Raw genomic sequence first — 15,213 nt, forward strand, 5'->3', positions numbered from 1 at the left:
GCCTCCCTGACCAACAAGCCATCCTGACATTGGGACCACCAAATCCATCCCTAGCATTAATATGTTTATTTTTATAATCTATGGCTTCTTTGAACAGCTTTATCTATATACCTCCAAACTACTTTTACTTTTATTAATTGATGCACTTACCAAGCATCAGATGTCCTTATGAGTTTTTCATACATTATTAATTTTGGTTGCCCCTTTCCTCTCCCTTCCCCTCTCCCATCTCTCTGAACCCCTCTCCTAACCCTTTGTACCACCAATGTTCTTTCAACATTTATATCACATGTCTTCTACAAAACCCCTTCCTCAAAGAATCCTTCTTCCCATCTCATGGCCCTTTTTACTCTCTGAGGCTCTACACACATTAACTCAAACATAAATGTACATATATAAGTTAGAAGCTATGGTCCCCATCTGTAAGAGGACATATGTAGTTTATCTTTTGGAACCTGAGTTAATTTGCTTGATGTAATATTTTCCAGTTCCACCTATTTTTTGTGAAAAATTTATAATTTCATTTTTTAAACAGCTGAATAAAATTTCATTGCGTGTATGTATCATCTTTTTATTATCCACTTATCTGTTGGTTCCATTTTCTTGCCATTGTCAATAGAACCACAATAAACACTGGATGTGTAAAAAAAAAAACAAAAAAAAAAAAAAAAAAAAAAAAAACGGTAGTGAAATTACAGATTCCCTTGTGCTGTGCCCGGGAGTGATAAAGCTGAGTCATAGTCATTCTGTTTTTAGATTTTTAAGGAACTTTTACACTAATGACCACAGTGGCTACACCAGTTCGTTCTTCTATTAACAGCATATGAAGCTTCCTCTTTCCCCATATCCTCACCCACATTTGTTGTGGTTTTCTTGATAATATCCATTCTGTCTGAGGTAAGAGAGACTCTCAAAAATAATCTTTTAAAAAAGATTATTTATTTAGTTACTTTACTTCTTTAGTGTGTCTGTGTGTGTGTGTGTGTGTGTGTGTGTGTGTGTGTGTGTAGGTCCAAGGACAACTCATGGGAATTGGGTCATTCCTTCTACAATGTAGGTCCTGAGGATCAAACTCTAGTGGACTCAGGTCGCCAGGCTTGGTGGCCTTTACCTGCTGAGCCATTTTGCTGTCCCTCCAAGTGGTTTAGGTTTACATACTCTAGATATTCATCATCTGCTAGCTGTACAGCTGGCACAGACTTTCTCCTATTGTCTAGTTGTCTCTTTACTCAATTAATTGTTTTCTTGCTGTACAAAAAATTGTTAATTTCCTGAGGTCCCTTTTGTCAGTTGCTGGTATGAGTCCTTATGCAAGAGGATTCCTGTTCAGAAACTCCATGCTCCCTGCCCCATCTTGAAGCGTTCTCCTGACTTTTTCCTTTCCCTGTATTAGAGTGTCAGGTCTCATTCTGGTGCTTGGATGCATCTGGAGTTGATTTTATGCCAAGCAACAAAGGTCTAGTTGCATTCTTCTACATGTATCTAGATTTCCCAGCATCATTTGTTGAAGATGTTGTAGTCTCTCCTCCACAAAAATGTGTATTTTTGGCATCTTTTTGAAAAACAAAATCAGAAGACTGTAGCTTCATATGTTCGTTTCTAGATTCTGTTCCATTCCATCAATCCACACACATCTGTTTTTGTACCAGTTCCCTTCTGAGGGCTCTGTAGTATGATTTGAACTCAGGGATGGTGATAGTGATGTGGTTTACCAGTGACAAGAAGTGTAATTTCCATGACAAGTGATGTTATTTCTTAGATTTATTCCAATTGTGTGATCACCTGTAGCACTCCAACTGCCTCAGACCAAAAAAGGGACAGCCCAGGTTGCATTTGAAACTCTAGTTCCACTGTTCCCTCATTGTGCCCTTTGATCAAATCATCTTCTGGCTCTTCTGAATCTCATTCTTCCCCACCCCCACCCACTTCTGTGTGCACTGAACCATTACTATGTTTAGATTAGACTCTGTTGCTGACTTTACTATGTCTTGCATGGTCCTTCTTTGTGTGTGTATGTGTGCTCATTCTCTGTTCTACGGGCCAGCCATTGGTTTTCAAACATGGTGTCACTCAAGACAATGGATGGCTGAGATCTGACTCCATCCAGTTGTCCTTATGTAATCAGTTTGCAAGCAACATGAGCATGGGGACTATTTTAAGCTTTTTAAATTTATTTACTTATTTGTCATTTGTTAAATCCCCACCATGCCCTTAGAAACCTTTGTTTTTACAGTTAAAAGATAATGAACTCAGGGATGGAGAGATGCCTCAGCAGTTGAGAGCACTAGTTGCTCTTCCAGAAGACCAGGTCAATTCCCAGCACCCACACGGCAGCTCACAACTGTATGTAACTCCATTTCCAGGGGATCTGACATCCTCACATAGATACACATACAGGCAAAACATCAGTGTACATTAAACAAATTAAAAAATAAATCTTAAAAAAAGATTACGAACTCTCCATGTTTTTGTTTTTATGTCTGTTTGCACATGGGCTAAATTTTAGTTCATCTTAACTTATTGATTTAATCACATTTTTATTTTTTTCAGTTTATGACTTTTTTCATTTTAATGAAAATAGATTCTTTGCTCATACACTATATCTTGGTTACAATTTCCTCTCCCTCTACTCCTTCTACTTCCTCCCTGCTTCCACTCCCCTCTGTAACCACTCTTTGTCTCTCATTAGAAAAGAACAGGCTTCTAAGAGAGAGCTACCACATATGACAAAATCAAATATAATAGGATAAAATGAAAACCATCACAATGAGACTAGACAAGGAAACCCAACAGAAGGAAAAGAGCCCTAAGAAACGTCACAAGAATCAGAGATCCACTCATTCACACACCCAAAAGTCCAATTAAAAATACTAAGCTAGGGCTGGAGAGATGGCTCAGTGGTTAAGAGCACTGTCTGCTCTTCCAAAAGTCATGAGTTCAATTCCCAGCCACCACATGGTGGCTCAGAACCATCTATAATGTGAACTGATTCCCTCTTCTGGCAGGTGTAAATGCAGATAGAACACTCATATACATAAAATAAATAAATCTAAGCTAAAAGCTATAATATATGTGCAGAGGACCTGGTGCCAACTTGTGTTGGACCTGCACTTGCTGCCTCAGTCTCTGTGAGTTCATAGGAGCCTTGCTTAATGATTCAGAGGGCCTTATTTTCTTCATGTCCTTCATCCTCCCTGGCTCCTCCACTCTTTTTGCTTCCCACATGCAAAGTGAGTGTGAAACGTAATAAGCTTTCTTTTTTTCTTTTTTCTTTTTTTTTAATGTGTGTGTCTGTGCATGTGTGGACCTGCAGAGTCCAGAAAAAGGTGCCAGATCTCTTGAACAGCTACTGGAGCCTTCCCATATGGGCTCTAGAAACCAAACTCAGTTCATTTGAAGGAACAGTACTTATTAACTAACAAACCAGCTCTCTAACCACAAATGTGGGGATTTTAATATACAGCTAGGTTGGAGAACCTCTGCTCAGATTTTCTGGACTTCTTAATGAAGACTCTAAAAGCCAGAGGGGCCTAGACAGATGTCTTCCACACGCTAAGAGATCACAGACTACTATACTCAGCAAAACTTTTAATTACCATAAATGGAGAAAAGAAGATATTGAATGACAAATTCAAATTTAAATAATATCCATAAATCCAGCTCTACAGAAGGTAGCAAAAGGAAAAGTCAAAGCCAAGGAAATGAACTACACCCATAAAAAACACAGGAAATAAATACCAGCAAAACCAAAAGAAGGGCAACACACACACAACCACCACCACCACTGAAATAACAGGAATTAACAATCATTGGTCATTGAATCTCTCAATATAAATAATCGCAATTCCCCAGTAAAAAGAGAAAGACTAACAGAATGGATGCAAAAACAGGATCCATCATTCTGTTGCATGCATTAAACACAGTTCAACATCAAAGAAAGACATTTCTTTAGAGTAAAGGGTCGGAAAAAGATTTCCCAAACAAATGGACCTAAGAAACAAGCTGCTATAGCCATTCTAATATCAAACAAAATATATTTAAAATCAAAATTAAAAGAGATAGGGAAAGATACTTCACAGTCATCACAGGAAAGATCCACCACGGTGATCTTCCAATTCTTAACATCTATGCCCCAAACACAAAGGTGCCCACTTTTGTAAAGGAAACACTACCAGAGCTTTAATCACACATTGAACCTCATACATGGAGAGTGGGTGACTTTAATTCCCCATTTTCCCCGAGGGACAGGTCATCCCGACAAAAACTAAACAAATGGTACAAACCAACTGAACCTAACAGATATCTACAGAACATTATGCCCAAACACAAAAGAATACACTTTCTTCTCAGCACCTCATGGAACATTTTCAAAACTGACTACATACTTGGTCACAAAGAAAGTCTCAATAGATACAAGAAAATAAAAAATAAAAACAAACAACAACAACAACCAAAAAACCCAACATGTATTCTATCAGATCACCACAGATTAAAATTGAATTTAAACAACAAAAGAAACAACAGAAAGCCTATAAACTCATGGAAACTGAGAAGCTCTCTACTGAAGAACTGAGTCATTGCAGAAATAAAGAAAGAAATTAATGACTTCCTAGAATTCAATAAAAATGAATGCACAACATACCCAATCTTATGGAACACAACAAGAGCATGCTAACAGTGAAGTTCATAGCACTAAGTGCCTTTATAAAGAAATTAGAGAGATCTACTACTAGCCAATTAATAGCATACCTGAAAACTCTAGGACAAAAAGAAGAAAGCTCACCCAAGGGGAGTAAATGGCAGGAAATAATTAAACTCGGGATGAAATCAATAAAATAGAAACACAGAGAACAATACAAAGAATCAATGAAACAAAGAATTGGTTCTTTGAGAAAATCAACAAAATAGATGAACCTTTATCAAACTAACTAAAAGACTGAGAAAGAATATCCAAATTAACAAAATCAGAAACAAAAGGTGGACATAACAAACAGAGAATGAGCAAAACCAAAGAATCATTAGGTCATACTTTAAAAGCCTGTACTCCACAAAATTGGAAAAGCTAAAAAGAAATGGATAATTTTCTCAATAAATACCACTTACCAAAGTTAAATTAAGATCAGACAAACAATTTAAATAGACCTATAACCCCTAAGGAAATAAAAGTAATTGGAAGTCTCCCAATCACAGGAGACCTGGCCCTGCCCTCCACCAGCTGTAGCATTCAGGAGAACAAGTCCTACATCTCATGTAGGCAGCACAGTAGAACTGACCCTGGCATCAGGGTGCTGGTGAGCTGGCCCTGAGGGCATGAGCATGAGAGAGCTGGCCACACCCCTTGTCCACTGTGGGATGGCATGGGAGAGGGAGAGATACCCTCTCCTCTTGCCCCTGGCCTCCTTCAGCAGACCAGAGAGCTGGCCTTGATGATGAGAGTGGGAGATCTGGTCCTGTCCCTCACTAGCTGCAGCATTCAGGAGAGAGGGCTCTTTACCTCTCCTGGGCCACACAATAGAGTTGGCTGTGGTGGCAAAGGCTTCTGTAAGCTGGCCCCAAGGGTGTGAGAATAAGAGAGCTGCTCCTTGCTGGCTGTAACATTTGGTGAGCTAGCTGGGACAGTACTGGAGAGCTTGTCCTGGTGGAGTAGGTGCAGGCTGACCAACTCAGTAGCCTCCCAGGCCCAAGACCAGAGCTTTAAGTTGGCTAATCCTAACATCTACCCCATCTATTATTTGTTGGAGTTTGTGAAAGGGCCATTCATGCAGATCTCAAGCTGCAGAATCTCCAAGACACAGACCACCAACAGGATATCCAAGAAGAGTCCTGGTGAGGATCCAGTATTGAAAGTGTAGTAGAAGCCAGAAGCCTTGAACCAGACTAATGTCTCATTGAAATGAATATTTGCAAGTGAAGATGTGTGGACAAAAGGGTATACTGTGGGACACATTATGACACACTCTAGCTTCCATGGTGAAATTATTTTTCATACTATCTTCACAAGGATGAAGGGAAGATTGGGATGGGGAGATGAGTGGGCTTGTGGTGCACGATATGAAATTCACAAAGAATAAAAAAGTAAAACAAAAATTTTGATATCATCCCATTTTTTAACCTTTTTCTAATTTTGAAATATGTATTCAGAAAAATATGTAGCTATATAATTAATGACTAAAAAGGAAAATCCGACATTCATACTCAAGTGGAGATACTTGCAGTATCAGAAGCTTCTGTAAGGTTCTCCCTCATAAACATATCCTTCCCAGATTTCGTCATCCTGAATTATCACTTTATTGCCAGTGTCTCTACTTGTAAACAGTGTAAGTTGGCTTTATGTGATTATTGAAATATGTGCTCTTGTGTTTAAAATCCCAAAGCTACAGAAAAGTATCCAGGTGGTACAATGAACTTTTTCACACTCTTTAGCTAGATTCCCAATTTTAGTGTTTTATTATTTTTCTTTTGCGTCTTAGTTTCTACATATGTATATATGATGTGTATGTATATGCACATATGTGTGTATATATTTGCTGAATCATTGAAATAAATGTGAAACCCTGAAAAAAAAAGGTCTCCCAACCAAAAATAAAAGCCCAGGGCCAGATGGTTTTAGTGCAGTATTTGTCAGACTTTCAAAGAATAACTAATACCAATACTCCTCAAATTATTCCACAAAATAGAAACAGAAAGTACATTGTCAAAATCATTCTGAGGCCACAGTCACCCTGATACCCAAGCTACACAAAGATTCAACAAAGAAAGATAATTTCAGACCAATTTCCCTCATGAACATAAATAAAAAAAAAAAACTCAAGAAAATATAAACTGTATCCAAGAACACATAAAAATAATCATACTATGATCAAGTAGCTTCATTACAGACATACAGGGATGGTTCAACATAGAAAAATTAGTTAATGTAATCTATCATATAAACAAATTGAAAAACAAAACAAAAACCAGTACATGATCATCTCATTAGATGCTGGAAAAGCCTTTGACAAAATCCAATTACCCTTCATAATGAAAGTCTTGAAGTGATCAGGAATATAAAGGATATACCTAAACATAATAAAGGCAGTTTATAGCAAGCTTATAGCCAACATCAAATTAAATAAAGAAAAACTCAAAGTAGTTCCACTAAAATCAGAAACAAGATAAGGCTGTCCAGTCTCTCCATATCTATTCAATATAGTAAGTTCTAGCTGGAGCAATAAGATAACTGAAGATGATCAAGGGGCTATAAATTGTAAAGGAAGTATCATTATATGCAGATAATATGATACTGTACATTAGTGACCCGAAAAATTTCACCAGGGAACTCAAACAGCTGATAAACACATTTAGTGAAGTATCTGGATCCAAGATTAACTAAGAAAAATTAATAGCCTTCCTATCTACAAATGAAAAATGGCCTGAGAAAGAAATCAGGGAAACAACACCCTTCACAATAGCCACAAGTAATATAAAATATCTTGGGGTGATTCTAGCCAAGCAAGTGAAAGACTTGTTCGGCAAGAACTTAAAGTCTTTAAAGAAAGACACTGAAGAATATATCAGAGGATGGAAAGATCTCCCATGCTCATGGATCGGTAAGATTAACATAGTAAAAATGGCCATCTTACCAGAAGCAATCTACAGATTCAATGCAATTCCCGTAAGTATTTGAAGATAATTCTTTACAAACCTTGAAAGAACAATTCTTAACTTCATATGGAGAAACAAACATCAGGGACAGCTAAAACAACCCTGTACAATAAAAGAACTTCTGGAGGTGTTACTATCCCTGATTTCAAGCCCTACTACAGACCTATAGAAATAAATTCATATGGTATTGGCATAAGAACAGAGAGGTTGATCAGTGGAATTGAATAGAAGACCCAGATATAAATCAACACACCTATAGATACCTTATTTTTGACAAAGAAGCCAAAATTATACAATGGGGGAAAAGTATCTTCAACAAATGGTGCTGGCCTAATAGATGTCAGCATATAGAAGAATGCAAACGAATCCATATCTATCACTCTGCATAAAACCCAAGTCCAAGTGGATCACAGACCTCAACATGAATCTAGACACACTGAATTTGATAGAAGAGAAAGTGGGGAATAGCCTTGAACACTTTGGCAGAGGAGATGACTTCCTGGATAGAACACCAATAGCATAGGCATTAAGAACAACAGTTAATAAATGGGACCTCATAAAACTTAAAAGCTGCTGTAAGGCAAAGGACACCATCAATAGGACCAACTGGCAGCCTATAGAATGGGAAAAATTTTCACCAATCTCACATCTGACAGAGAGTTAATATCCAAAATATTTAAAGGACTCAAGAAACCAGGCATCAACAAAACAAATAATCCATTTTAAAAATGGGGCACAAATTTAAACGGAATTCTCAACAGAGGAATCTCTAATGACTGAGAAGCACTTAAAGAAATGTTCAATATTCTTTTATATTATGGAAATGCAAATCAAAACTACTTTGAGATTCTATCTTACACCTGTCGGAATGGCTAAGATCAAACCCCACAAGTGACAGCTCATGCTGGTGAGGATGTGGAGCAAGGGGAACACTCCTCCATTGATGGTGGGAGTGAAAACATGTACAGCTGTTATGGAAATCAATATGGTGGTTCCCCAGAAAATTGGGAATCTATCTACCCCAAGACCCAGCTATACCACTCTTGGTCATATAACCAAACGATGCTTCATCTGAGTATAAGGACACTAGCTCAACCGTGTTCATGGAAGCTTTGTTCAGAATAGCCAGAAACTGGAAACAACCTAGACGTCTCTCAACCAAAGAGTAGATAAAAAAATGTGGAACACTTTCACCGTGAAGTGTAGGTCAGCTTCTAAAAACAATGACATCATGGAATTTGCAGGCAAATGTATGGAGCGAGAAACAATAATTCTAAGTGAGGTAACCCTGACCTACAAAGACAAACATGGTATACACTCACTTATAAGAGATATTAGCTGTAAAGGGAAGGCCAGCCTCGCTACAATCCTCAGACCCAGATAGGCTAAGTAATAAGGAGAGCCAAATGGGGACACACAGATCTCCCTTGAAAGGGGAAACAGGATAGATTTTGTGGGTAGACAGGGGGTGGGTGGGGATGGGAATGGAAGGGAGCAGACAGCGGTGGGAGGACAGAGGGAGAGAGTACTGGGAGAAATGACTGGAACTGTGTGGGACGATGTAGAAAACCAGCGCAGTGGAAACTCCTTGGAATCTTTGAGAATAAGCCTAGCAAGATATTCTGCTAACGGGAGATATGGAGGCTGAACTGGCCATCTTCTATAACAAGGTAAGGCTCTTAGCAGTGGAACTGACACACCAACCCAGACACAAATCCTTCAACCTACAGTCTGTCCTGGCTGCAAGATGTGCTGGGGTAAACATGGCGAAGACCTTGTGTGAATGGCCAACCAATGACTGGCCTAATTTGAGGCCCATGCCACAATAGGGAACCTACACCTGACACTTTCTGGATGGCCAGAAACTAGAGTCAGGACAGCCCAGAGACCCAGGATAGAATCAAACACAACTGGACAAAAAGAACAAAAACAAAACAAAACAAAACAAGTCAATGAAATGATTCCTAATGATATTCTGCTATATCAGTGCCTAGACCAATTGTCTGTCATTACAGGGTCACCATTCAGCAACTGATGGTAGCAGATGCCAAGACCCACAGTCAAATACTAGGCAGAGCCAGGGGAACCCTGCAAAAGACAGAGAAGAAGGATTGTAGGAGCCAGAGGACACCTCAAGAACATAGCCCACAAAATCAACTAAGCAGGGCCCACAGGGGCTCACAGAGACTGAAATGTATCCTGTACAGGTCTGAGCTAGGTCCTTTGCATATACCTTATGTTCTATAGCTCATGTTGTGAAGGTTGGTGTTCTTCTGGGACTCCCAACAATGGGGGTGGGGTGACTGACTCTTTTGCCTATACTCGGGACCCTTTTTCTCCTACTGGGTCACCTTCTTCACAAAATGGGGGTTTTGTGCCTATTCTTACTCTAACTTGTTAGGCCATGTTAGGTGGATATCCCTGAGAGGCGTGGATCTGGGGAGAGGAGAAAGGTTCAGGGAGCGACTAGAGAGGGCAAACTGCACTTGGGGATGTAATGTATGAGAGAAAAAGAAAAAAAAAAAAAAAAAACAGCTGATGAAGGTGGCTCAAAGTCAAAGTACTTAGAGCCAAGCCTGATGACCTGAGTTTAATCTTCAGAATTCACATGGTGGGAGGAGAGAAAAATCTCTAAAAAGTTCTCCTCTGACCTCCATGGGCACACAAATTTGTGTGTGTGTGTGCACATATAATGAAAGTACCAGGCCTGACCCCCTCTCCCAAAAGTCATCAGTCCCAGGAACTAGGCCATAGGTTACCAATTCCAGGAATAAGAAAACCATAAAATTCTCTACCCAAGGAACAGCCTGAGGATAACCACGAGAATGGGAAGGTATCTTATCTTAGGGTGGGGCATTTGTGCTGGGCAGCCCACGGACCTAACATTCCTGCAGTCTATAGATAGCTCACTCAATGTTAGTTATGTTAGTTAGCCAATCACTTTGTAACAAGCTTGCCCTTGCTGAATATCATCCAGTCATGTAACTACTAAGCTGGGAATTCCGGGTTCTTGCTCAAACCCCAAATAAAAACCCTGCCATGTAGCTGCTCAGGGTTCTCCTCTCTGATCCACTGTTAGTGATAGTCTTTGCTCTTGCATATGTGGTTGGGCTCCTGGTGTTCTTTGGGGACCTTAAGATCTGGGCACAATAATATATGTATGTATATTCACATACAATTATATCAGCATAGTGTGCACATGCACATATAAATGTAATTAAAAATAAAAATAACTAAAATTATATCCAAGATTCATGCTTTATGGATAGCAGAATGTTCTGCGTGAAGACTGCCTCTTAATCTACTCACAGTAGGAAGTGCTAGATGACAGGCAGGCCTGTGCCTCCACTGGGTCACTCATTCACCTCTGGCTTTAGAACACATGGTCAGACTAGGGTGGGTTCTTATTGGATCACAGAATTCTCCTGCTAGCCTCCTGGCTTATAAACTATCAGGGAGCTCACTGTCACATGGAATTAGTCTGCCTTTAAAGTGGCTATGGCTCATGTGGCCACACTGAACAACCCAGGCTCATCCCAGTCCACATTTCACCAAGTGCCTTTGAGGTGGCCAGTCTCAGGGTTCTCATGAAGCAGAGAGTGACCCACGCGCGGTCACATCACAGTTCAGAAGGTGGACTTTGATTAGCTGGCCTCTCACACTGACACCACCTGATGAGCCAGGACAATGCTTAATAAAGTTTACTCCAGCAACCTTCAACTGGGCCCAGAGTGTACCCAGATAAGCTGGGGAACATTCTTAACCTGCTTTCCCGAGCACCTGCAAAGAAGTTACTGTAAGATTAGAAAAGGTAATTACATCTGATAGAGTGATTGACAGCACATTGTTTGAAGAGAGGGCTTTACTTGGCCCTATTGTGAGGAGGTTAATGGAAGCCCAGGCCACTGGTCTCTCACCTCCAACAGAATAAAATCTGTTTGCACTAGAATGTTTGGAGAGCAGCTGACAGTCCTCAGCCCCACCACGCCCTAGCTGAGTACTCAGTTCTCTCCTGCCCCTCTCCTTGAGCCTCCCTCCCTAGCATATGCCTCGCTCAGCATTGACTTCACTTGATTAACATTTGATTTACTCAGTAGACGGAAAGACCCTTAAAATACAGGGACTTAATTGCTTTGTATTCCCAGAATCGAGTTCTGCCTTGTGCCTCCACTTCTGCCTTGTGTTTCCACTTTTGCAGACCTGACTTTAGTTCAGAGAAACTCTGGGTGCACCAGGGGAATCTTTGAGGTCTCAGGGTGGGTTGATCATTTACTAGAACCTCCTGAAAGGGTGGAAAAAGAGAGGGAATTAGCACAGAGGTATATATATATATATATATAAAAAAAAAAGCACTAGAATTGAAAGATATGACTGACCAGAAACAGAAGAGATCATCCAATCCAGGCTCTATTTCACAGTTTTGATGACATCATGGGGAAGTATCATGACTCCACATTTGTCTGTTGTGCCTTGAGGAGAGTTTCATGTGACATTTGGTCAGGAATAGTACATAGATTTCTGTTCTTTTACAATCAGGAAAGAATATGACACTTCAATAGCCCAAGAGGTTGGTATAGATTAAGATTCGGGACCTAAAAACTTTAAAAAAAATGCACAACAAAGATGTACACATAAAAATAAGACAACTTATGTTGTCAAATTCTTAATACATTTTAGAAAAGGTCACAGTCTTGTTATAAAAAATTAAGTTTGGATTAAAAATGTTCATTGTGACCCCCCCACCCCCAGCAACTTCTCCACTTCCCTTAGCTTTTGTCAACTTTTCATCCCAGAGCTTAGATTCAGGGGCCTCTATGCTAGGCCTAAGATCTCAGTGCCAAAGACACTGGGGAATAGCCCAAGGAGGGAAGACACAGTTGCTGCAAGTATGGGGAGCAGGGCTTAGAGGCAGTGTGATCAGATAGGGAGTGGCAAAGTATACCTGTCAGCAGATCCTGAAAGCCTATGGCATGTGTGCAAATTCGATCCATCTTTCCATAGATGATTAAAACAAGCAGAGGACTTCCTCTTATAAAACACCTTTGCCTATAACCAGTCTCTGTTTCTCAACAAATCCCAATGAGAACTAGCGGACAGTTACTGTCTGCATTTTACAGTTGGAGGGAGAGGTGCATAGGGTAGTTGGCCAGCAAGCCCAAGGGCAGCTGGGGAAGTGGGATGCCAGGGTAATTCCTCCTTTCCAAAGGGACTGACTTAAGGGACTCGAGGCATCCTTCTACACAAGGTACTCCTGTCGGGGAGGCATTCTCACTGTGGGGTGTTAGGAGAGTGATCTCTATCAAGATCCTCCAACTCAGACAGGAAGAAAAGACAGAGAACACAGTGCATTCAGGCAGCCCCAAGAGCCACCTCCCGCTCTGCTGAGACCATCAACAGGCGCTGTTCAGGAGCCTGGTACAAGTCATCACCTGCTTCTGCTAGGAAGAGACAGTCATGGAGAGTAGATGATTTCCAGGTGAGACTGTTATCCAGTGCCTCCTAAATAACCATTTAAGGTGAGCTCCTTACTATTCTTCCACAGAGAGAGCAAGTACAAGATCTCACATGACACAGAAATCAAAAACTACAGCTGGTAGCCACAGGCTTAGGAATCAAAAATCCATTCAGTGATGCTCAGTGCAGCACATATAATAAAATTGAGTCGATACAGAGATTAGCATGTCTCTTGCTCAAGGATGACATGCAAATTCAGGAAGCATTAAAAATAAAATCCATGCAGTGATTACTACCCATTTCTGGTTTAGCTAAGCAAAACCAACCTCTTGCAAGTAATTGAAGGTGATCTTTAAGTTCCTTTTAGAATGGAGAATTCAAGCCATCACAGAGAATAAAACCCTTGGGGCACCTTCTGTCAGTGCTCTGCATCCTTGTAGTTCCGAATGTGCAGGGAGGCAGGAGGCTTGCGCAGGCAGCTCCACGGTCTGCTTTTCCGGTGCCATCTTTCTGTAAACAAGTGCTGCAGTCTTTGTATTTTATCAAAATCAGAGCACAGACAGAGATTTCCAGCCTCTCTAAACCCGGTCAAGGCATCTGTGGTGTGCGGTGGCCCAGACATGATGTGTACGCAGAGCAGTCCACAGGAGGATGGCTCAACTCTGCAGGCTCTAAGTGAAGCGAGAGACCTGGAACTCTCGTTTGCATCTGCCACAATGGGACATTGTCAGGCCTGGGCTCTGCCAAACAATGGCTTTGATAGGACATAATACCCATTGAGAAGGACAGCTTTGCACCCTGGTTCTTCAGGCAGCCCAGCTGCCTTTCCACTTGTTCCAGCTGTGCGCGCACACGTGCATGTGCGGATGTGTGGGTTCGATTATTGGGCCTGCCTGCCATCCCCCACGACTTCAGATCTTTTTCGCACTTCCGGTGATTCTAGGTTGGCTTTGCTTGATGAAATGCTGTGACTGTGTGCACAGTAGGTCTTTTTACATTCTTCTGTAGTAGGTCATAGTGTTTAAAATGAAGAAGGCGTCCCCACCTTCTACCTACACAGATGAGCACAGCCTCTTGTTCATAAGCAACAGATTCATCATCTAAAGCGTCAATGGTTTGGCAACTTGCAGCACAGCAAAGCTTTTCCTGGTTGTGTTACAATGAGGAGTACGTTGTGATCTCAAGGCAGGTCAGCGTCAGTATGCTTGCTCCCCATTTTCTCCAAGCTTCTACAAGACTCTAGGCCAAACAATTGACTGACCTCCCAGGGGAACATATTGAAACCATCCTGAGTTCTCCAAAGAATTTGATCTACCAGAGAGGAAAGGCTTATTAAAAGGCTTTTAGCATAAACCTGAATACAGTATTAATATCCAGTGCTATAAATTTTTACAAGATCATTTAATTTTGCAGTTATTCCATAGGGTGATATATGAACTGTACTGGAAAATAAATAACATAAATAAAGTACAGTATACGTATTTACTTCTTGCAGGAGCAATGAGAAGACATGTGTATGGGGATAATGACCATGATTTCTAGCTAAAACACTCAGATTTAACACTCACAATAATGAGACTTACAGCTATTTAAAATCTTTGTGTTACTAAGGATGTTCTTGGAGTGACAACTTATTTTTTTGACTCTGGATGGTAGTTGACTAAGCACATTTTGCCTCACTATTGTCAACCACATTCATAGTGATATTGTAAGTCAAATCCTGACTCTCAGGCTGCCACCAAGGACCCCTGGAATACATGGTGAGGGCCCTAAGGGTAGGAACACCTTTTTTTCTTCTTGTGAAGTTAGAAAGAGTGAGGAGAAAAAACAGAAGTCAGTTTGTTCCTGAAAATGCCTTCCAAGCCTGAGCTCCAGCTGCCTGAACAGCATATATTCATCACTTACGGAAGGGCCAATCAGGATCTAAATGTTACCGGAAGCGCCCATGTCATTCAGTAGTTTGCTCAGCCATGGGCTCTCCAGGATCATTCTTCCTGTTACAGTGACTGTTTTACCTAATGTACCTTTAGTAGGAGGCCCCGTAACAGGGAGAGGATCATCATCACTAGTGCAGGTGAGGGGCACAGCAGCCTCGGTGGCATCAGGGTGCTTGTC

The 15,213-nt window shown here is 40.7% G+C and overlaps 1 pseudogene; it reads left to right on the forward strand.

Moving 5' to 3' along the window:
• The first annotated feature begins 13,274 nt into the window (after positions 1 to 13,274).
• On the forward strand, positions 13,275 to 13,375 carry LOC129673782 (U6 spliceosomal RNA; annotated as a pseudogene).
• Positions 13,376 to 15,213: the final 1,838 nt, after the last annotated feature.

This window comes from Psammomys obesus, unplaced genomic scaffold (genome assembly GCF_907164565.1).
Source record: "Psammomys obesus unplaced genomic scaffold, mPsaObe1.curated_primary_1811, whole genome shotgun sequence".
Lineage (NCBI taxonomy): Eukaryota > Metazoa > Chordata > Mammalia > Rodentia > Muridae > Psammomys > Psammomys obesus.